This window comes from Pelodiscus sinensis, chromosome 13, assembly GCF_049634645.1.
Source record: "Pelodiscus sinensis isolate JC-2024 chromosome 13, ASM4963464v1, whole genome shotgun sequence".
Taxonomy (NCBI): Eukaryota; Metazoa; Chordata; order Testudines; family Trionychidae; genus Pelodiscus; species Pelodiscus sinensis.
The window spans coordinates 42,726,058-42,748,571 of NC_134723.1; the positions used below are offsets into that span (position 1 = coordinate 42,726,058).

Here is a 22,514-nt window from a genome sequence, read left to right on the forward strand (position 1 = left end):
AAGTGAATAGGTAACAGGTTGAAAACAAACAAAAGGAAGTTTTTCTTCACATAGCGCACAGTCTACCTGTGGAACTCCTTGCCAGAAGATGTTATGAAGACCAGGACTTTAACAAGGTTCAAAAAAGAGCTAGATAAATTCATGGAGGTTAGGTCCATCAATGCTTAGTAATGGTGTCCCTAGTCTCTGTTTGTCAGAGGCTGGGAATGGGTAACAGAGGAGAGATCACTTGATGATTCCCTGTTCTGTTTTACTCCCTCTGGGGTATTGGCCACTGTCAGAAGACAGGATCCTGGGCTACATGGACCTTTGGTCTGACCCAGTCTGGCTGCTCTTGTGTTGTTACCAATTTAACGGGTTAGATTCCCAACTGGTGTAAATCATTTTAGCTTCATTTACTCCAGTGGAGCAATTTTAATGACCCCAGTGTTTCTGATAGTCCTGTTGCTGAAAACATTACAGCTGTGGTAAAGGTTGATTTTAAAAAAATAGCACTGTCATAGGAAAAAGCCCATCTCTGAGGTGTTTGACTTCTCTGTTCTCTTTGAAGATGGAAAAACATACATCACGCTGGTAGTTAGTCTGGTAAGCTTCAGGGTCCTGCATGGATTTTCAGCTGTGTGTTGATGAATTTGCCCCTGTGGGATAATGTTGCCTCATCTTCATTAAGATCTTTTTTGTAATGTCCAAACAGACCCACCGATTCTGATTCTTAGCTCCACACAATCTCATGGAAGGCCATGTCCATGTGTTTCCTCAAGCTGCCCCATTATTTTGGCATCTGAGTGGCCCTGGTGTCAAGTCCTGCCATGTCGATCAGGGCTCCTATTTGCATATTCGTCCCAATATTTGTAGCTGTCAGGTGACTGACTCCTCAGTGACCCCAAACCCTCTCTGAGGATAGCAGAGCAGCTCTGAATAAGCCACCCAGATGCTCAGCCCCTTGAGCGGTTGGTTTTTTTTACTTATGCAAATAACACAAGATGTTTAGCAAGTCTGCCCCATTAGCCGCTGTCAGAGTGAGTCGTACTGAGTGACAGTACGTCTCTGGATTTACAAAGGCAAGTTTTCCTAACGCTAATGCAACAGAAAATAGACAGAAGCTAAGATGGATTTGCACTCCTCTTGACCCCTAATATCCTCATTTTCTGTTGTGTGGGAGTCAGGCAGGCATCTCGGTCACAGGAAAGTGTAAAAGATCTGTGCTAAAAGGTCAGGGCTAGTTCAAGCACATACCTGACTTAACCTTGTATGGACAAACCCACAATATGTTACTGCTTATTTCTCAATAGAGTTTGGTATTTCAATAGCCTCCTGAATGTCAGGCCTACCTGTCAAAAGTTCAGAATACAGACGGTTGTGTCTGTCTCTCTTCTATTTTTATCACATACTTTCCCCCACCTATTGCTTTATTTCTCCTGATGATTTTCTGCTTGAACGTTTACTTTGGATCTCTATGGGCCTTCCTCTTATCCATCACGTTTTATCTCCCACCTGAAAAAATATGAGTCATTCAGTGCTGTCTCATAATTCCTGATCCAGTCTTCCTCACTTCCATCCTCTCCTGGCTTCGTGAACCACAATCTTGCCCTCTCCATCGATCTCATAGGCTATGTCTACACAGCAGCGTTTTTTCAGAATAATGTTCTGCGCGTCTACACAGCAAGCCAATGATTTCAAAATAAATTTGAAATAACCAGCTTCTTACTCCGATAGGAGTTACTATAGAGAACTTTCTGGGTGTCTGGCCGGTGAGTCTTGCCCACATGCTCAGGGTTTAGCTGATCGCCATATTTGGGGTCGGGAAATTTTCCTCCAAGGTAGATTGGCAGAGACCCTGGAGGTTTTTTGCCTTCCTCTGTAGCATGGGGCACAGATCACAGCTGGAGGATTCTCTGCATCTTGGAGTCTTCAAAGTATTTGAAGGCTTCAATATCTGAGATATAGGTGAGAGGATTATTCTAAGAGGGGTGGGTGAGATTCTGTGGCCTGCACTGTGCAGGGGGTCAGACTAGATGATCATAATGGTCCCTTCTGACCTTAAAGTCTATGAGTCCGATTCCTGCAACCCTCACTGGAGGAGGTATAAGGGACGTTGGGGGAAGAGTTTTCTCTTTCGAAATAACTGTGGTGTAGACCGTGCCAAAAGTCAAAAGAAGCTATTTCGACTTAAGCTGAGCAATTAGCGCAGCTCAAGTTGTGTAGCTTATTTCAAATTTAGCCCTGCTGTGTATGGTTAGGGTTAGGGTGCCCACAGAGTCCTGTGATTTCCTTCAACTGCACCTTCAAAATGAATAATGCTCCCCCCTTCATTGATTACAGCTGGCATGCACTCATGTGAGGGGCAGATGGTGGAACTACACAAGAAAGATGTGAAGAAATTGGAGAGGGTCCAGTGAAGAGCAACAAGAATGATTAAAGGTCTAGAGAACATGACCTATGAGGGAAGGCTGAAAGAATTGGGCTTGTTTAGTTTAGAAAAGAGAAAATTGAGGGGGGACATGATAGCAGTTTTCAGGTATCTAAAAGTGTGTCATGAGGAGGAGAGAGAAAACTTGTTCATCTTGGCCTCTGAGGATAGAACGAGAAGCAACGGGCTTAAACTGCAGCAAGGGAGGTTTAGGTTGGACATTAGGAAAAAGTTCCTAACTGTCAGGGTGGTTAAACACTGGAATAAATTGCCCAGGGAGGTTGTGGAATCCCCATCTCTGGAGATATTTAAGAGCAGGTTAGATAAATGTCTATCGGGGATGGTCTAGACAGTATTTGGTCCTGCCATGAGGACAGGGGACTGGACTCGATGACCTCTCGAGGTCCCTTCCAGTCCTAGCATTCTATGATTCTATGATTCTAAGGCTGCAGGGTCCCCACATGCAAACCGGGGTCTTGATTTTTCCCCCCCGAGTGCTTTAAGAGATGGCGTCCTAACTGGCTTCACCTCTGTTACCACCTCTGGTCAATAAAGCAGCAGGTGCCAAAGAAAAGAGGAAGGTGCTATGCAGGGTTATGTAGCAGCCACTTTGCATTAGTGAAAGGATTCACCACATAGTGGTAAGTGCCCCACCCCTTTTCCCAGGAATGATCCCAACACAGAGGGCCTCCCTGGGAGGTATCTATCCCTCTGCTCTAGCCCCTCCCCCTGAAGGCACCATTGGAATGTTCATACACTAGATGGTCCGCTGGTAGTCCGGGGCCGAGTCATACCATCATACATTAGGCCTCAAATCAGCCCTATGCTGGATCAGAGGCTCACAAGCTGCCCTCAGTCTGCAATTGAGCCCCCCAGCAAAAGGTGGGAATCTTAAAACCTCTGCCCGCCACATCCCTAGCCAAGTTGCAACAGTGAAACCTTCAAAAACTACAAGAGGGAGACCTCCCTGCTTCGGTGTCAGCTACTTCTTAATTCTTCCTCAGGTTTCTAGGGGGCATACATTGCGTATCGAGAAGGACCAGAGGCTAAGAACTCTGCCATGCACAGAACCAGCTCAAGGAACACAATGCAGGATGGAATAGATGAGTATCCCAGTTTGGAACTTTTAGCAGCATTTGAACATTGTCTTGTCTGTCGAATTTTTTTATTTCATTTTTTTTTAAGTCTGACCACAGCCTGCAGATAGTGGTTTATACTGATGGGGCCGCATAATAAACATCAGCTAAGCTAGCAAAAACCGATCGCTACAACTGCAGCTGTGGAACAAATCAATTAACATAGCTGACCCAGAATGGAGACGAGCAAGCAGAACAGAGGACTGAACATGAGATGAATAGTAAAGAGGGATAGCTGGGGGGGGGGAAACGGTCCTGATCAGAAACTTTCATGATCTGCAAATTTCCCTTGAATTTATTCTGCCAAGTGTGGCTGATAATCCCTATTATCCAGGCAGAAAGGGGGGGGGGGCAGGCAGATGAGAGAAATCCCATTTGTTTAGACTTCTGTGTGAGCAAACACCCGAGGAAATGGGATAGGAGGGTCGATGGGGAAAAGCAGCAAGTCTGTGTCACTTCCTGGACCTCTAAATAGTTGAAGAGCTTGGGCACAGCTGGAAAGCTATGGCACATAAATACCTGCACATAGGTGGGTGTTATCCAAGGGCAGAAAGACTATTGGGGGGAGCTATTCTTTATCAAATAAGGCCCGTTTGAAAACATCTATCAGTCTAATGACAGTACTTTGTATATGCCGAGTGAGAAAGGAGAAACAATTCCACATAGGCCTCTGCCCTGGAGAGGCGTGTAATTGTCAGTAGGGTTGCCAGGTGTCCGGTTTTGAACTGGACATAAGAACATAAGAACGGCCGTACTGGGTCAGACCAAAGGTCCTTCTAGCCCAGTAACCTGTCTGCCGACAGTGGCCAGCACCAGGTGCCCCAGAGAGGGTGGACCGAAGACAATGATCAAGCAATTTGTCTCCTGCCATCCCTCTCCAGCCTCTGACAAACAGAGGCCAGGGACACCATTTTATCCCCTGGCTAATAGCCTTTTATGGACCTAACCTCCATGAAATTATCTAGCTTCTCTTTAAACTCTGTTATAGTCCTAGCCTTCACAGCCTCCTCTGGCAAGGAGTTCCACAGGTTGACTACACGCTGGACAGTTCAGTATTTTAGCTTTCTGCTTGGAAAACAAATTGAGAAAATACAAATTGAGAAAATAGAAATGTCTGGTATTTTCTAAATAAGACGGAATGTCGATTGTGATGTCATGTCAAGTGTGTCTGGTATTTTTGTTGAAACCATCTGGGAACCTGAACTAGCGCCAGGGATTTATCACTGCAAACAAAAAGGCCCCATCCCCCACATGGCCTTAGAAACATAGAATCATAGAACTGGAAGAGACCTCAGAAGGTCATCAAGTCCAGCCCCCTGCTCTAGGCAGGACCAATTCCAACTAAATCAACCCGGCCTTGGTTCCCTTAGGAATGTACCGTATGAGGAATGCTGGGTCTGCCCTCCTCCCAGTGAATGCCACCCGCTTTAGGGTCTGAGCTGGCTAGCTCTGGGTTCCTGGAGGTTGCAAGTGTCTTGCAACATTGTGAGCAGCATCCACATGGACTTTCCGCCCTGACACAGTAGTGGCTCTACGTAAGCTATTAGTCTCCAGTACTTAGACACCGACTGGTTGAGCTCTTCAGGGTCTGATTGACAATGGTCAATGCCCCACCCCTGAAGAGTGAATAGGAAATTCGGAAGCTTCCAGGCTGTTTGTTCGAGGTCTTTTTCTTGAATCAGGAATGAACTGGCCTTGAGCGCGTCCTGAGGTGAAATCCCAACGTTCCTTCCGCAGAGGAAGAGGCTGGGCGGGGCTGTAGTGAGGTAAATGGGGTTGCAGTATCTCCTCTTCTTCAACAGGGTTGCAAAAATTGGCTGTGTGCAGAACCTGAGCAGTTCTCTCTTCTGTTATCCCACATAAGGTGAGCAGGTTCTGCAAACCACACAGGTTGTGAGGGATACGCAGGTTCTGCATGCAGTGGGGTGACCAGATCGCAAGTGTGGAAAATCAGAACGGTGGCGGGGGGTAGTAGGCGCCTATCTAAAACAAAGTCCCAAATATTGGGACTGTCTCTATAAAATCGGGACATCTGACCACCCCTAGCATAGACACAGTCATCCTTTGGTGGAACAGAATGGGGCCTTGGTTTTGCCCGTGTCGTGAGGAAGCCCCCTGTGTAGGTAAGTGGTGTGGAAAGATCATGAAAAGCTTAGAGAATTTCAAACTGAAGGCTGGCATTCTAGCCCCTGATGTAAGGAGAAAAAATCCAAAGGGAGCCCAGACTAGCCAAGGTACTAACCTACCGGACACATGTTCTGAAGAATTAATATAGGGCTGGCATGTACAATGTAGGCCAATTTTCTGACTATGGCTTAGGATCGACTGCATAAATAAACACATGGACTTGATGTGGGGTTGCAAGGAGATAGTTTCCTGATAGGGACTGAAAGAGGCAGCGTTTGAATGGCACATCAAGGAGAACTGAAAATAATTACTTGTGTTTGGTTGCGGGCTAGCCTTCATCCACAGCTGTCCAAATATTTATCTTTCTCCACTTTGGCTGGGATAAAAATAAAACCAGCTATTTTCCATTCTGTTCTTTTTTTTTTTTCTTTTACTCTGATTCAGACGTTCACATCTGAAACCCTAAATTCCTCTGGAGGTTACGTGAATAGCCTAGCCACAAAATTGATTTGCAGCATGTGCCACCAAACTAAACTTCTTGTGTGTGTATATTAAGAATTAGTAAATAGGGGTGTGTCTAGACTACAGAGTTTTGTCGACAAAAGTGGACTTTTGTCGACAAAACTATACCTGCGTCTACACTACCACTGAGTTCTGTCGACATAACGTCGACAGAACTCAGCAGTTTTGTCGACGCTGGTAAACCTCATTTTACGAGGCATAACACCTTCTGTCGACAGAGTTCTGTCGACAGAAGGTGTTATTGCATGTAGGGTTGTGTCTAGACTACAGGGTTTTGTCGACAAAGCAGCTTGCTTTGTCGACAGAACTCAATGTAGTCTAGACGCTCTTTGTCGACAGAAGCTTTGTTGACAGTATCTGTCGACAAAACTTCTGTCGACAAAAGCCTGTAGTCTAGACATACCCTAGGAGTAGAATGAAGGACTAGCTAAGAGATATAGACCAGGGAGGAAGGGCAGGGTAAGGAAGAGGGGAGGTTATTACTGGAGGAAGAGAGGGACAAAAACAGTCATAAAACCATGGGGTTGGGAGAGACCTCAGGAGGTCATCAAGTCCAACCCCTGGCTAAAAGCAAGACCAAAACTTCCTTATTTTCTTTGGGCCAATTGGTGTTTCCTTAAGATATGGCAGAGTGGATTCAGTTGAAGAGTTTTTAAACATAGATACAAATACATTCTCAGCTAATGGGTTGTACTATGGTGATAGAAAGCCCAATCTGCCTGCAAAGATTTCATTCAAACAATTAATATCTTTGTTCTACTAAAAAGTTAGAAAAAGAGGGGGTGGAAGAAAGAGGATGCGCCAAGTGCTTTTCCAAAATGTAGCTTAATTGGCGTAGTTTTTATAACTCTCACTCGCTACCTCTGCCCTTCTTCAGTGGTTTTCCTTCTAAAAGATAGCTCTAATTAAAGTGAAAAGTTTGATGGAGAATTGTTCCCACATAGTTTGCTGTATTTCAGAAATATTAATATGGGATAGGATACACATAATTTTCCTCTTTTGTTTTATTGTACTTTTATTTCTTTTACGTTGGCTTATTTACTTCTGAAGTTTCACTGTGTAGGAAGCACAGCTTTTTATTTTAGTCAAGACTCATCATAACTCCATTTTGTATGAAAGTAGAAAGAGCTTAAAGTATGTCCACTTGTTGTGTAACTACTTTTTATTTCAATATGCAGAGAGGATACTTTGGGCTCTTTGAAGAAGAGGAAGTTTTCCAACGCACTCACCATTTCAGCTGAAAGGTTTGTAAGAGCAATTGTCAGAAAAAAAAGGATGGTGTTAAACTTCAAAGTCGCCTTTTAGGGTTGCAGCTGGAAAGAGGTCATGCTGTTGTGAGGCTCTCGAGGATAGATAGGCCTGACTGAAAAATGGTGACATCTTATATCTGTGGTTATGAATTGGACAGGACTTTGGATCTTTTAACCTCTTTTGCAGATACCCCTGTCCTTTCCCAAGGTAGAGGTCAGAAGGAGGTTTGAGAGGCTAGGAGAGCCAGGTTTAATTCCCTGTTCCACCATCAGTTTCCTGTATGAGCCTGGGCAAGCCCCTTGTCTACACTGGGGAGTTATTTCGAAATAACAAGTGGCGTGTCCACACTACCAAGCCTGTTATTTCAAAATAACAACCCCTGCTTGTGACGATGAATAAGCTTATTTCAAAATAGTTATTGTGGGAGTTATTATCTTGAAATAACTTATTTAGAAATAACCTGTGTAGTGTAGACATAGCCGGAGTCTCCTTAAGCCTCAGTTTCTCTTCTGTGTAATGGGAACAATACCACTGCTCTACCTCAGAGGAGAGACATATTGTAAGGATAAATGTATTCAGGATTGTGAGGTGTTCAGACATTATGCCGTGGTCTACTCTAGGGAGTTATTTCAAAATAACCCCCCTTATTTCAAAATAAAGCCACACCACCAAAGCTGGCAATTTCGAAATAACGGGCTGGTTATTTCAAAATCTGTACTCCTGCTTTCCTTGGGGAATAAGCTTATTTCAAAATAGCTATTTTTGGAATTATTATTTCAAAATAATTTCCTAGTGTAGACGTGCCCTGCGGCATTGGGGTGATGTAAGTAGCTAAGATATATGACCTGTCTGGCATCCATATATCGGTATATCTGTGGATCCACAAGAAACATGAGATTTGTAACTTAAGTTGAAATAAATCTTTATGCAGTAATTCAAATGGCCTATCCGCATGGAGAAAGCAAAAGAACTTGCAGATCTGGGCATGCTCTTTGCCGGACTTCAGAAAACGTTCATAGCATCGTAGAACACTAGAACTGGAAGGGACCTCGAGGGGTCATCGAGTCCAGTCCCCTGCCCCCACAGCAGGACCAAGTGCCGTGTAGACCATCCCTGATAGATGTCTGTCCAACCTGCTCTTAAATATCTCCAGAGATGGAGATTCCACAACCTCCCTAGGCAATTGATTCCAGTTTAACCACTCTGCCAGTTAGGAAGTTTTTCCTCATGACCTTGATCCTCATCTTACACATGGGGAAACTGAGAGAGAGGGGGGCAGATACTTTTCAAGGTCACTAACCAGGCTAGTGGAAAGCCAAGGAAGAGCCCAGCTCATCTAAACATAGACCGTTGTTTGCCTGGGTTCCCAGTGTTAATGTAACCCACACACCTACTGGGTGTGGCGTATTGTCCCATGTAATGGCACCGAGACTACTTGTTCTCCCGCTCCTCACATTTTCATCAGGCTGGAACAGGGGGCTGGAGTGTGGGGGAGTTGTGAGGCTCTGGCTGGAGGGGCGGACTCGGATGGGGCTGGGAATGAGGAGTTTAGGGTGAAGGAGGGTGCTCTGGGTTCGCATCAAGAGATTCAGAGCATGCAAGGGGATGGGCAGGAAAGGCTGGGGCAGGAGGTTGGGGGGGTGAGGATGCAGGCTCTGGGCTAGGGCTGAGCAGATTGGGGGGCAGGAGCGGGATCAGGGCTGGGGCAGCATGTTGAGGTGTGGAAAGGGCTCAGGGTGCAGGATCTGGGCAGCACTTACCTCAGGCAGCTCCCAGAAGCAGCAGCATGTCATTTTCTCCCCCGCCTCCTCCCGGCTTCTAGGTTGAGGCACAGATGGGGACTCTGTGCACTGCTCCATCTGCAAGCGCCACCCCTGCAGCTCCTATTGGCCACGGTTTGCAGCCAATGGGAGCTGCAGAACCAGCACTTGGGGCAGGGGCAGCATGTGAAGCCCCCTGGCTGCCCCTATGCATAGAATTGTGAAGGGGAGGGGGGACTTGCTGCTGCTTCCAGGAGCCGGTCAGAGCCACAGGTGCCAGTGGGTGGTGCTGGTCCCTTTTCGACCAGGCATTCTGGTTGAAAACTGGACATGTGGCAACCCTATTAATCCAGGAGCGGCATGAGCAGTTACAGGCCATGCCCCTCCCGCCTCCACCCCCAGCTTTGCCAGGGCGTCTGAGTCTGAACCCCCAACATCTCTGTCTCCTGCTCTTCCAGTTCTGGACTCCTGCGCACGTAAGCAGCGCTCTGTTGCTGCATTGTGTTAGGGGTGGGGTTTGATGTGTATGTCTTTTAACACAATACTGTCGCTTGTGAGCTAAGCAGGAGTAGAGCCAAAGTTTCACTCTCATTCTGCTTTCTGCATTAGATGGCTTCCGGCGCGTGCTGAAACAAAGTTGATTGCATTGGGGGAGCCTTCCCCAGGATGCTCAAGAGCAAGGGCCATGTCCTTGCTTGACTCGGACCCTGGTGGTTGCAGTTGTTTTTCCAGAGAGATGAGCCAGTGGCAGTCTGGCTGGCACCCTTCCCTCATCCCCCATATGCTTTTGGACAAGATTTTCATCCAGCAGCTACTGGGTTAATGTTGAGTTTGCGAGTGTAGCAGCTTCATTGGCACAAGGAGAGTTTGCCTTCTTCTGTTGACTAGAGGTGCTTCAGGCGTAGGCAGAAGCCAAAGTTGGTGCCTTCAAAATCTCCTTGCTGGACCCTGGTTCTGCCTGGTGGGGAGACTGAGATGCCTCTGAGCCAGAAAGAGCAGGTAGGGCGGAGACAGGATGCTCTCGTCCTCTCCCAGCCTCCATGTGGTGCCTGGCCTCTTGCTCTAACCCCCACCAGGACTCCACACCCCAAATAGGAGCTGCCTGGGGGTTGCGCAAGGCCCCAAAGAAGTGCTCCATGAGAGGCTAGCAGCAGGCCTACAAGACTCCGGCTTCACATTGCTTTTTGGCTGGGCCAAATATTAGCAAGTGTTAGTCAGAGGCGGGGCCCGACCAAAGTCATGGTCCACTTTGGTCAATTTTGCCGCCTATCAGGACAAAAAGTAGAAATCTTGGAATTTCTCTTGAAGCTAAATATTCTGAAATGCCTGGTGAAAGCTGGGGGTGTGAGGAGTGAGGGGTGTTCTACTCTCAGCCCAGCCTTTTCACTGGGAATTTACTTTGTTTGACTCAGGGCACAACCCAATGGCTCCTTCTTCGGGCTTCTGGTGCCTTGACTCTTTTTCTCCCCCGTCTTTCTAGAGGTGTCTCTTTCTTCCTCCTTTATTCCTTAGGCCCGATGCTGAAAGCCGCACCATGCAGTCTGAGCACCAAACAGCTGTTCAACATTATTCTGTAAATTACAACTTCTTGGCATGCAGCAGAAGAGCCGATCAGCTGGGGCATTCCAATGAGAGATTAAAAATTATTTAAATAAACATTGCCAATATTTTCCCTCCTCCTCCACTACCTCTGCTTCCCCCGTGATTGCTCCGATTTTTTACCCTGCCTCATAACAAATACCAAAAAGCTACATATGGAACACATCCAGCCCGCTCAATTAGCCTCATTAGCACCAGGACTACAGGTAAAATTGTTTCTCCCTATCCATTCTTATTCTGAGGTTCCCCCTTCTTTTTCTCCCCTAAAGATCATCTCGTCTGAAGAAGCGGGTTGTGCCCACGAAAGCTCATGATACTAGATATATTTTTGTTAGTCTCTAAGGTGCCACAGGACTACTCGTTGTTGTTTTTAAGTTACACACTAAGGGTGTGTCTAGACTACATGCCTCCATCGACGGAGGCATGTAGATTAGCCAGATCGGCAGAGGGAAATGAAGCCACGATAAAAATAATCGCGCCTTCATTTAAATTTAAATGGCTGCCCCGCTCTGCCGATCAGCTGTTTGTCGGCAGATCGGGGCAGTCTGGACGCGCCGCGCCGACAAAGAAGCCTTTCTTGATCGGCACAGGTATGCCTCGTGAAACCAGGTTTACCTGTGCCGATCAAGAAAGGCTTCTTTGTCAGCGCGTCGCATCGAGACTGCCCCGATCTGCCAACAAACAGCTGATCGGCAGAGCGGGGCAGCCATTTAAATTTAAATGAAGCCGCGATTATTTTAATCGCGGCTTCATTTCCCTCTGCCGATCTGGCTAATCTACATGCCTCCGTCGACGGAGGCATGTAGTTTAGACGTACCCTATCACAGCTGCCTCTGTAAGACAAAAAAAACCTAATTCACCCATAGAAGATATTGCAGAAAATAATTGAATAGGATTCCAAAATGGATTAGAGGTTAAAATGTTAAAGGATGCAAGGATATATGGCATACCAACCCTCATGCTTCAGGACACAAGACAACATTCCAACTCTGGGGGTAGGAAAAACCCCACCTTCCCCCCACCCACACACACACACTCACGCGCACACTGGAAACATGCTGTTACACAGCTGCCTGTGTGCATTCAGGAAGGGGACTGTGACAGAGTGCTGGAGGCTAACAAGCGAGCCAGTTCTCTGATCATTTACGCACCAGTTAGTTTCCCCCCGGAGAAGGCTGATTGGGGGATATTAGCGGAGGAACCAATCAGCCATCAGTTGATGGCTATAAAAAGAGGAGGGGGAGGGGAAAATCGGGTTAGCTGGCTGTGAGATCACAAGGCAGGGAGTCCTCAGTTCCTCCCTGGCCCTGTGGGAAAGGGCAAGCGACCCCTGTAAATATTTTGCTGCACAAGATCGTTGGTGCCAGGACTATAAATAAAGACACCAGAGGGGAGGTGCCACCCCCTGCAGAGTCACAGGATTCTGGGCATCAGAGGGTGTGGATGGGGCCCGCCTACTACAGGGACTTACAACTCCTGCTACAGCACCTGGAGTCAGTAAGCATGGGAGATAGGACAGCAGTGCCGTGAACTGGTACAGCATCGGTGCTGTCTTTGGCTACTGCAGCATCTTCCTAAAGAAAAGGGGTTTAGACCAGCACCTGAGCCAAGAGGTCTTTGGGGGGGTGGTTCTGTTTGTACAGCGCCTAACACAGGCGGAGCGTGATCCATGAGCGGGGCTGCTATTTGGATGGTAATACCCGTCTGTTCATTACAGGTCATAGGGTAAACGTGTTGGGTGCTAATCCCCAAGCAGACAAGGTGGAGGAAGCCACAGAGGATGGCACAGTCACATGGGTTCACACGGTGGCACGCTCTGGGGAAAGCATGTGTCGGCAAAAACTACCTAGATCAGTTATTTCAGTGGTGTGAATGTCAGTCACTTGTAAATCCCCCCCCAAAAGCTTCTCAAACAGATGGCCGGGAAAAGCAGATGGTGGTGGGGAGCGAAGAGAGAGAAAATCATCTGACAGAACTAACTGCACTAGTCCATAAATATAAATGAATCCCAGGCTGCATTCTGTTCACCTCTCTCCATCCTCCTACGGAGTAAGGGCTATTGGTTAAATAATACGAGCGAAGCGCTCAAGGGATCTGGGATTTATTCGTGACTCTTGTCACTGGCTAGCTGATCTTAAACAAAATACTTAAGTCTTCAGTCCTTCAGCTTTGCTCTTTGCAGAGCAGAGGGTGTTTGGAAAGTGGACCTAGTCGTTGGGAAGTGCTGTTTCATAGAATTTGTGCTAGAAACACTGTGTCTTGCGGCGATACAGAATCTGACTTAGAACATCTGGAGAGGGTTACAGGCTGCAGTTGCTCGGTCCACCTGTTGTCCAACCACTTTGCTCGGATGGCGTAAGGATGTATGTTTCTGTTGTAGCTGTTTGTGTTACCGCAGTCAGGGCCGGATTGAGGCACGGGCTAGCTGGGTAGCTGCCTGGGGCGCCAACCGATGGGGGGTGCCTGATGGCAGCTGTAAGGGGTGCGCGGCATCCCTTGTAGCTGCCATCAAGCGCAGCGTGCCCGGCTCCCGCAGCGCCAGCCCCGTGGCCCCGGCCAGCAACGCCCTTCCCCCCATGGCTACGGGGCCCTGCACGGCCTGGCGCGTGCGTTAGCAGTGGTGGCCAGGCCGGGCCGGACAGCGCATGCGCCGTGCACCAGGGGCAGGTCCCGAGTTGCGTGCCAGCGGCCGTGGCCGGCCCATGCATGCACTGTGCGCCCCGGGGGCAGACTCGTGCATGTGCCGTGTGCCCGGGCCCGGGGCACCAAAGTGGCTCGGGCCGGCCCTGACTGCTGTCCCTTGTCGTGGGTCAAGATCCCGTTGTGCTAGATGAGGTACAAACACAGGAGAGAGAAGACAGTCTCTGCCCCTGAAAGCACTTACAGGCGAAATATAAAACAGGAGACAGAGACGAGCTGGGGAGTACAAAGAAACAGTGAGATATTCGCATGCTAGGCCATGCGCTTAGCTTGCCAATGGCCGAATTGTGTTGTCGAGGCTTTTGTGGGCATCCTGGCAAAGGAGGATTAATGAGAGTTCTGCAGATGTCTATGGGGAGTCCCTCTCAGGCGTGAGAGGAGAAAGCACAAAGCTAGTTTCCTTGCACTGTCCCCAGTAACGGCAACGCCATTAGAGGGACGTGCTATCTGCATCCCAAAGAGTGACATGAATGTGTTCTCGCTAGTGTTTCTTTGAAAGCACCACGGACGGGGACGCCTCTACTCCAGGTCCCAAGAGTTGGAAGGTATCTTGGGGCTTGTCATTCCTGAGCAAGAATAGTGGGTGTGGGGGGGGGGGGGATACCAGACATCTACCACGGTGCTAAGCTCCCTAAATGCGTCAGGATAGCAAGTGCCACAGTCCCTCTCTCCCCTCCCTCAGTGCCAGCCTGTGGTTTAGTCCAGCCCAGCACTCTCATAAAATGCAGCCAACACTGCCAGGGGCAGACTGGCCCAGCGGGATACCAGGAATTTCCTGGTGGGCCGTCGTCCGGTGGGCCGTCCTGTCCGCACACCGTTGCCCTTCACACCAAGTGGCTCCATGTCCGTGTTGTATGCGGCACGCAGAGCCCGACCCGCCGCCTGCGCCGCGTGCTGGACATGACGCAGGGGCGGGGCTTGAGGGGCACACAGGGGTGACGACATGGCCACCAAGTGCCGTCTGGCCAGAGTCTACCCCTTTAAGGGCCCGGGGCTGGGGGAGAGGAGAGGAGTTTTCCTGGTTTGGCCCAGAGTGGCCACCAAGGGGAACCTGGGAAGGACTAGCCTCCAGCTAGTTCGAATTAAGTGGCTACACAGCCCTTAATTCGAACTACTTAATTTCCCAGGCCTATTTTGATTGCCAGTACACTCTTGATCACCGCTCCGGTGTGTTCTCCCCAATCTCACCTCGCTACCTTCTGCCGCCAGCCAGGAACGCTGCAAATCTAGGCCTGATGCTCCAGTCCTTGCTCAGAGTTATTTACACCCGTGCCCAGGAATGCAAAGTTATCCAGTGTCGCCATGCACGGAAAGCGAGGGCACGTGAAGGGTGTTACCAGATTTGCCCAATACCCTGGGGTATGCTCATTTATCAGGGTTACCCTTATGGGACTGGGGGAAGGTTAACAGTTCTATCAGTGTGCTGTTGGTGCTTACTTGGGCTCTCATATGGAGCTGAATTCTCCCTGCTGCCAATTCCCCCTCCCACTGGAGCTCTCCTGCAGGAACTAGGTTCCTCAGGATGGGGTTCTTCCCACCTTAGCAACACACACAGACACTCACACCCACTAATCAGAGCACGTCTGAGAGGACTGGGTACTCAGCACTCACAAGCTGACCCCCTCATATGTCCCTGGACTCAGCTGGCTGGGTTTCACAGCAATGCCACACTGCACCCTCATGTGCCTTTGGACTCCGTAGGCTGGATTAAACAGCACTTTAAGCTGCCATCCTCATAAGCCCCCAGGTTCAGCACCCCTTATCCCCACTTTCACACCACAGTCATTCACAGGTAAACCACACGATGAGCAAACCCCACAGGATTTTGGGCACTACAGGGATCTTTTGCTTGGGTACAGGAAGCGTTGTTGCAGAGCGAATGGGGAAGCCAAAACAACACCCCTTAAGGAAGAGTGAGCAAAAGAGAAAGAAAGAGAGAGAAGCAACCAGTTTAACAATGAAAGTGATTTATTTCTGAGTAGTGAATAGATATCAAACAGTTACAATATTAAATCTAACAATTACAATATTAAATCTAAATTGAAGCTGATTACACATGTTAGGTAACCATATAACAGTTTACACAGGGCAGGGTCAGGAGGCTATGCTTAGAGAGATAGTTGAGAGAGAGAGAGAGAGAGAGAGAGAGAGAGAGAGAGAGAGAGAGAGAGACCTCACCACTCCACGGAGCTTGCACTGATCGGGGTTCCCAGATGATGATGGTAGCCGGGGGTCCAGAGGGCAGGAGAAAAGCAGGACAGAGCCCCCAGCACGATCAGACAGGAGATGAAGAAGTCTCAATGGAACTGATGCAGTTTAAGTCCAGGTATCAGAACAGTTTTCTTGGGGCAAGGATAGGAGTTTTATAGAGATAGTTCAAAGAGAAAGAGGAGAGACAATAGAGACTGATCACACCTGGTTATGGGTGATGTTCCTTGAACGAGCTCACAATGCAACTTGGCAGTTTCAGTATTTTGGATGTCAATAGGATCGTTACTAGAATTGGTCTGATAATGACTAATCTGGGTGTGAGCAGGCTTAGGTTCATTAGCATCTGGAGCAGGGATTTCCCATCAGGCAGTGCTTCTCTGCTTTCGGTGTCCCATAGTTCAGTGCGGTTCCTGCCTTGGAAGAGCTGCTCTCCATTCTGTATGCTAATGAGATGTCCCTCTGTTCCATCTTTAATGTAAATGAGGCTGGGGTGTTTCCTTAATTGTATCACCCTTGTCTGAAGCAGTTTAGGTGTGTCTTCCCTGGCCTTTTCTTTGCTTTGTCTTTGATTCTAGCAGAGGCCTGAGGGAGGGGAATGGTTTTCCATGAGTGTCACTCCCTGACTCCCCAAGAGCACAAGGCTGACAGGTGACCATGTTCTGGTTCCCCAATAATCACAGAGCTGGTGGGTAACAAGGGAGGTGCGTGTTGATTGCACACAACATTGGCTGTGCGTGGTGTGCTCCCTCTGCATCCAAACAAAGCACCGCTAGGGTCCAATCGGCCCACCCCACATACTCTAGGTCGGCAAGCACCGTTAGCAGAATGACACTATACTGGGAGACCATCTTGATTGGGACAATCTGGCGGCCACTGAGATGAAGAAGGGTCACGCGTATGGCCCGTTCATTAGGCTAGGTTGCCTATCACGGCTTTATAGGGTGCTTTGGTCTGACACAGACGTGTAGCGATCCAGGAAATTCATAGATTCCAAGGCCAGAAGGAAATATTGGGATTGTCACCTGAGTCCGGGTGCTCATACGTTTCCCGCTTTTTACTCGTCTGTTTTGCTGTTAGTCTTACTCTCTCCTAGGGACATTAGCCAGCTTGTCGCTGAGGAGATTGGTCCCCCTTCTACTGAGGTGTTATACAGCCACTTCTTGCCTTTGGAGATGCACCAGTGTTCCACCCAACCCAAACCCCCTCCCGACACCACTTACCTCGCCAGCAATTCACTTCCAGAATCTTCTGCCTTCTCTCTTCTGCAGCCCTTGGACAGGCTTCTGAATTCCTTGAATTGAACTGCTACGGCTAGCCTTCAATGCTGTGCCGCTTAGTGCAGATACAAGCCATCGCCAATGGACCCTGGGCTGTTGATTTCAGAAGCCAGTCCAGCCTGAGGGACCCCTCGTGTCTTAGCCCTCCTGTTGTCCCTCACAGAATGTTCTTTTGACAGGCCCATTGACAGGGACAAGCAGCTGCCCTGGGGCACAGCAATTCGAAGGGACCTCGGGCTCTGGAGTCCCAGGCCGCCAAACCACCATGCTGTGAGCTCCATACAGTACTGAAGGTGGGGGGGAGGGGGCGGCACGCCCCGTCCACCCAAAGCCCTGCCCCTAGGAACACAGAGACAACGCTCCTCTCATTTTGCCTACAGGCCCGTGCGGAGGCTGTTGACTCCCCTGCTCTGAGAATGCAGTAAGTAGCAGGGCTGCCAGATGAGCACCAAGGACTCAGGTGGCTCTCTTCCCTCGGCTGCTGGAGGTGACCTTTCTTGGAGGAGCCGTAAGGGTGAGACGCTAAACACCTTCAATCACTGACATCTCAAAGAACGTTTCTCAATATTAGACTGGTCACGCAGTTATCATGGACGTGTTCCTGTTGGGCAATTGTATGTCTGAATTACTGAAACAACCCCAAGAAGGGAGTGAGTTTGGATACTAAGGGTCTGATCCAAAGCCCATTTCAATGGGTTTTGGTTCAAGACCTAACTCAGTATCTGCATCTTCTTAGTAGCCTTCTATTCCTGCAGTAATTGTTTTCTTAACCCATACAGCTCCCTTTGGTCTGCCATGTTAATGACTGGGTTCCATTTGTCTTGTATTTTGTTATTACTAATAATAAAACTCTGGGAGAGAAGGAAGTGAGATGGTTTGGATTAGTGTCAATTACAACGGAATCCTGCAAAAAAAAAAAAAAAAAAAACCAAACGGATGTGATTTTAAACCACTTTCATTATGTAAAATGTCATTCAAGCAAATCGATCAGAAGATTCTCAGATATTTATAGTAGCCATTTTATAGTAGCCTCTAAGTCTTCTATTCTATGGCTATATACAAATAAAACTCAGACCAGATCTTTTATAGTTCCATAGGGCTCCTTCTGCACTAGAAAAACAATATTAGTAGCAATGAAGAGTCCTGTGGCACCTAAAGATTTATTTGGGCATAAGCTTTCATGTAAAAAAACCTGTCAGTTTTTACCCACGCAAGTTTATGCCTGAATAAATCTGTTAGTCTTAGAGGGTATGTCTACACTAGGGGGTAAGGTCGGATTACGATACGCAACTTCAACTACGTTAATTGCGTAGCTGAAGTCGAAGTACCTTAACTCGACTTTTGGCACTGTCCACACTGCAGGAAGTCGAAGGAAGAACACTCTCCCTTCAACTTCCCTTACTCCTCGTGGAAGCAGGACAACCGGCATCAACTGGAGTGCTCCCTCAGTTCGATTTAGCTGTCTTCACTACACCCGCTAATTCGAACCCTGAAAGCAGCAGCTTCGATCTTGTCTGTGGTGTAGACGTACCCTAAGGTGCCACAGGACTCCTCATTGTTTTTACATATACAGACTAACACGGCTACCCCTCTGATAACACTAATAGGCAATTATATCCTCAAGTGTTTCTTATAATAATTTAGTAACCAATACTTGCCTTCAGTTAATAGTCATATAGGCTGTGTCTACACTGGGCCACTTATTCCGGAAAAGCAGCCGCTTTTCCAGAATAAGCTGCGAGCTGTCTACACTGGCCCCTTGAATTTCCGGAAAAGCAGTGACGATTTACTGTAAGAAATCAGCTGCTTTTCCGGAAAAACTATGCTGCTCCCGCTCGGGCAAAAGTCCTTTTTCCGGAAAACTGTTCCGGAAAAGGGCCAGTGTAGACAGCACAGTAGACTTTTCCTCAAAAAAGCCCCAATCGCGAAAATGACAATCGAGGCTTTTTTCTGGAAAAGCGTGACTACATTGGCCACGGACGCTTTTCCGGAAAAAGTGCTTTTCTGGAAAAGCATCCTGCCAATGTAGACGCTCTTTTTCCGGAAATACTTATAACGGAAAACTGTTCCGTTTTAAGCATTTCCGGAAAAAGGTGCCAGTGTAGACACAGCCCACAGGTACACAGACACTAACAACAAAAAGATCCCAAAAATTTTCTCAGAGAAAAAGGAGCGAATTCACACAAGTGTAGCAAATCTTCAAATAATAATTAATCTCATGTTCCAAATCAAAGTACGTATTGTATCATACATATTCAAGACTGTAAATACTAGTAAAGCAAAGTTGAAGCATTACTTATATCAAGGCAGGAGCTGCGTGCAGTTAGGTACTGTAACATGCAAAGCGAATTAATTATGTCTTAAGTGATGTAAGGCTGTAGTTTTAGCAAGGTACAAGTGAGTGCTTTTATATGTTGGCGGATTGTATATCTGTACATATATAAAGGTTTCATTTTCAGAGTATGGGCTTGGCATATTTTGAAGGCTATTTCAATACCAACAGTAATACAGATTTATTATTTACTTACAGCATTTTACTTTTCAGTTTTCAGAAGAATGTACCTAACCTAATCAGATGTTTAAAAAAAAATGTAGTGTACTTCCTGCAATTGACAGCAGCCAAAGACAATCCCCGATTTAGAATTCAGCTGCCAGACAGGAGAGCAAAAGCCAGACACTCTCATCAATCAGTTGCCCAGCCAAGTGCTTTGAATAAGATGCTGCTCACACCAAATCCATCTCTGGCCAAAGCCTCAGTCCACAACTGTTCCTTGCACAAAGTCCTAAAAAATTAGACTGCAGTGACCTAAAGAGAAAAGTGCATTTCACCTAGCTGGCTTTCTGTCCAAGGCAGCATCCCTCCAATCCTACAGATCACTGAGTCCCCTGGCTCATCTCAGCTGTTGTCGTGGTACAAAGGATAACCAAGTAATGAACACTACTAACAGGATTAAACTTAGAAACAAATTCAGCAGCAGACCACATTCAGCATACAAACCAGAGGTGTTGAACATCATTTCCACTATTCTGCAAGCATGCTGAATGGGCAGCACAAAACCAGTTTGAATGAGGAAACTTTCAGATTCTGGTATCAGAGGGGTAGCCGTGTTAGTCTGAATCTGCAAAAGCGGCGAGGAGTCCTGTGGCACCTTATAGACTAACTGAAGTGTAGGAGCATAAGCTTTCGTGGGCAAAGATCCACTTCGTCACATGCATCTGACGAAGTGGGTCTTTGCCCACGAAAGCTTATGCTCCTACACTTCAGTTAGTCTATAAGGTGCCACAGGACTCCTCGTTGCTTTTTCAGATTCTGGGTCATTCTAAAAAAACAAAATCACTTTGACTTCCTACTTTTGTACGGTGCTGGTAGCATTTCAGTCTCTAGATAGGATGGATGAGACACTTGATGGACAAGTTGTCCCGTGGCACCTTTGGGTATGTCTAGACTGCAGGAATTTGTCAACAGAGGCAATGCAAATGAAGCGCTCATTAGCATTTCTTGTGCTGTCATTTGCATAATCTCTTCTGATCCTTTCTGCAGAAGAGAATTTTGCGCAAAAAAACGCCGTGTAGACGGGGCAGTTTTGTGCAAAAAAAACAAACCTTTGCGCAAGATCCCTTATGCCTCAAAAAAGGAGGCATATAGAATCTTGGGGAAAAGAGAGGGTTTTTTGCACAAAATGGCCCCGTCTACGCTGCTTTTTTGCACAAAAACCTCTCCCTCAAAAAGGAGCAGAAGAGACTATGCAAATGACAGCACGAGAAATGCTAACGAACGCTTCATTTGCCTTGCCTCTGTCGACAAATTCCTGCCATCTAGACATAGCCTTGAAGACAAACAAAAATATATACAGTATCATGAGCTTTCGTGGACAAAACTGACTTCATCGGAGGAGCTTCAGTGGAGAAAAAAGCACTTAACGAAGGAGAATAATGAATAATCATAAGCAAACGAGCCTGTGAAACTTCCCCGAAGTTGCAAAAGCTTTCTGGAATTCCCACTATCGCTGAATGTTTCTGCGTAATGAATAACGGCACCTCCCGAATAGCAGAGAATTGATTTCAAGCTGCTCGGGTTGCAGATGTCCTTGTAAATCAGTTTTCTCTTATTTGACCAGCTCTGATGTGAACCCTGGTGTCTTAGCCAAGTGCCAGAGTTGTTAAATTCTTCCTATTTAATTTCCCCAGAGGTATTTGTGTTCTAGTGAGGGCTGAAGTCATTTTTTGTATATCTGGATTTTTAAGCACTTTGGGACGAACGACACTATATTAGAAGCAGATGATCCTGTTGTTACTGGAGTATTACCTCTGAGAATCATTAGAGGCACTACAGTAAATGGTTTAAAAAATATTAAGGGGTCCATTTTCCCCTTGGTACAAGTCCTCCGATAAGCTTAAGATTGCCTCAAATAGGGATACTTTGCCTACCACTCCAGAAATTCTGGTGTGGTGTGTGAGAAGTAGGGGTGTAAAATCATGTTTAATCAGTTAACCGGTTAAACGTCACGTTTAACCAGTTAACTGCTTAAACAGTGGCTGGAGCAGCCCACAGCCTGCAGCACAACATGGACCTAGGGGCTATACTAGCCCAGTTGGGCCCACTGTACCACGGGCGGCTCTAGCCAGGGTGGGCCCGCCACACGATGGACAGGGACTGTTCCAGCTGCGCCAGACCGAGCCCACTGTACCGCACTGTGGGCAGGCAGGGAGCTACCCCATGCTTACTGGTTAACCAGTACTATATAGCACTTTAAAGACTAAAAAGATGGTTTATTAGGTGATGAGCTTTCGTGGGCCAGACCCACTTCCTCAGATCAAATAGTGGAAGAAAATTGTCACAGCCATATATACCGAAAGATACAATTTTAAAAAATTAACACATATGAAAAGGACAAATCAAATTTCAGAACAGAAGGGGGATGGGAGGGAGGTAAATGTCTGTGAGCTAATGATATTAGAGGTGATAATTGGGGAAGCTATCTTTGTAATGGGTAAGATAATTAGAGTCTTTATTCAAACTTGAGTGTAAAGCCGTGATTTAAATGATCGTGGCTTCATTTAAATTTACATGGCTGCCGCGCTGAGCCGACAAACAGCTGATCAGCTGTTTGTCCGCTCAGCGCACTAGTCTGGACGCTCCCCTGCCGACATCAAAGCCCTTTGTCGGCAGCCCCGTTATTCCTCATGGGATGAGGTTTACCGGGGCTGCCGACAAAGGGCTTTGATGTCGGCAGGGGAGCGTCCAGACTAGCACGCTGAGCGGTCAAACAGCTGATCAGCTGTTTGTCGGCTCAGCGCGGCAGCCATGTAAATTTAAATGAAGCCGCGATCATTTAAATCGCGGCTTCATTTCCCTTTGCCAATAAAACAAATCTACATGGCTCCATCGACGGAGCCATGTAGTCTAGACATACCCTGAATGTGGTTGCAATGTTTCTCACCATTTGTTCTGCCTTTAGCCTCATTTTCTGTAAAGTTGGACACTGGGCCTGATTTTGATCTCATTGGGGCCAGGATAAAT

The 22,514-nt window shown here is 47.3% G+C and overlaps 1 long non-coding RNA gene across 1 annotated transcript; it reads left to right on the top strand.

The window, feature by feature from the left end:
* The first annotated feature begins 1,850 nt into the window (after positions 1-1,850).
* Positions 1,851-19,249, top strand: LOC106732995 (uncharacterized). The gene is made up of 3 exons (XR_012906958.1): positions 1,851-5,410; positions 7,374-7,439; positions 17,374-19,249. It is a non-coding gene; the product is annotated as an uncharacterized LOC106732995 (long non-coding RNA).
* Positions 19,250-22,514: the final 3,265 nt, after the last annotated feature.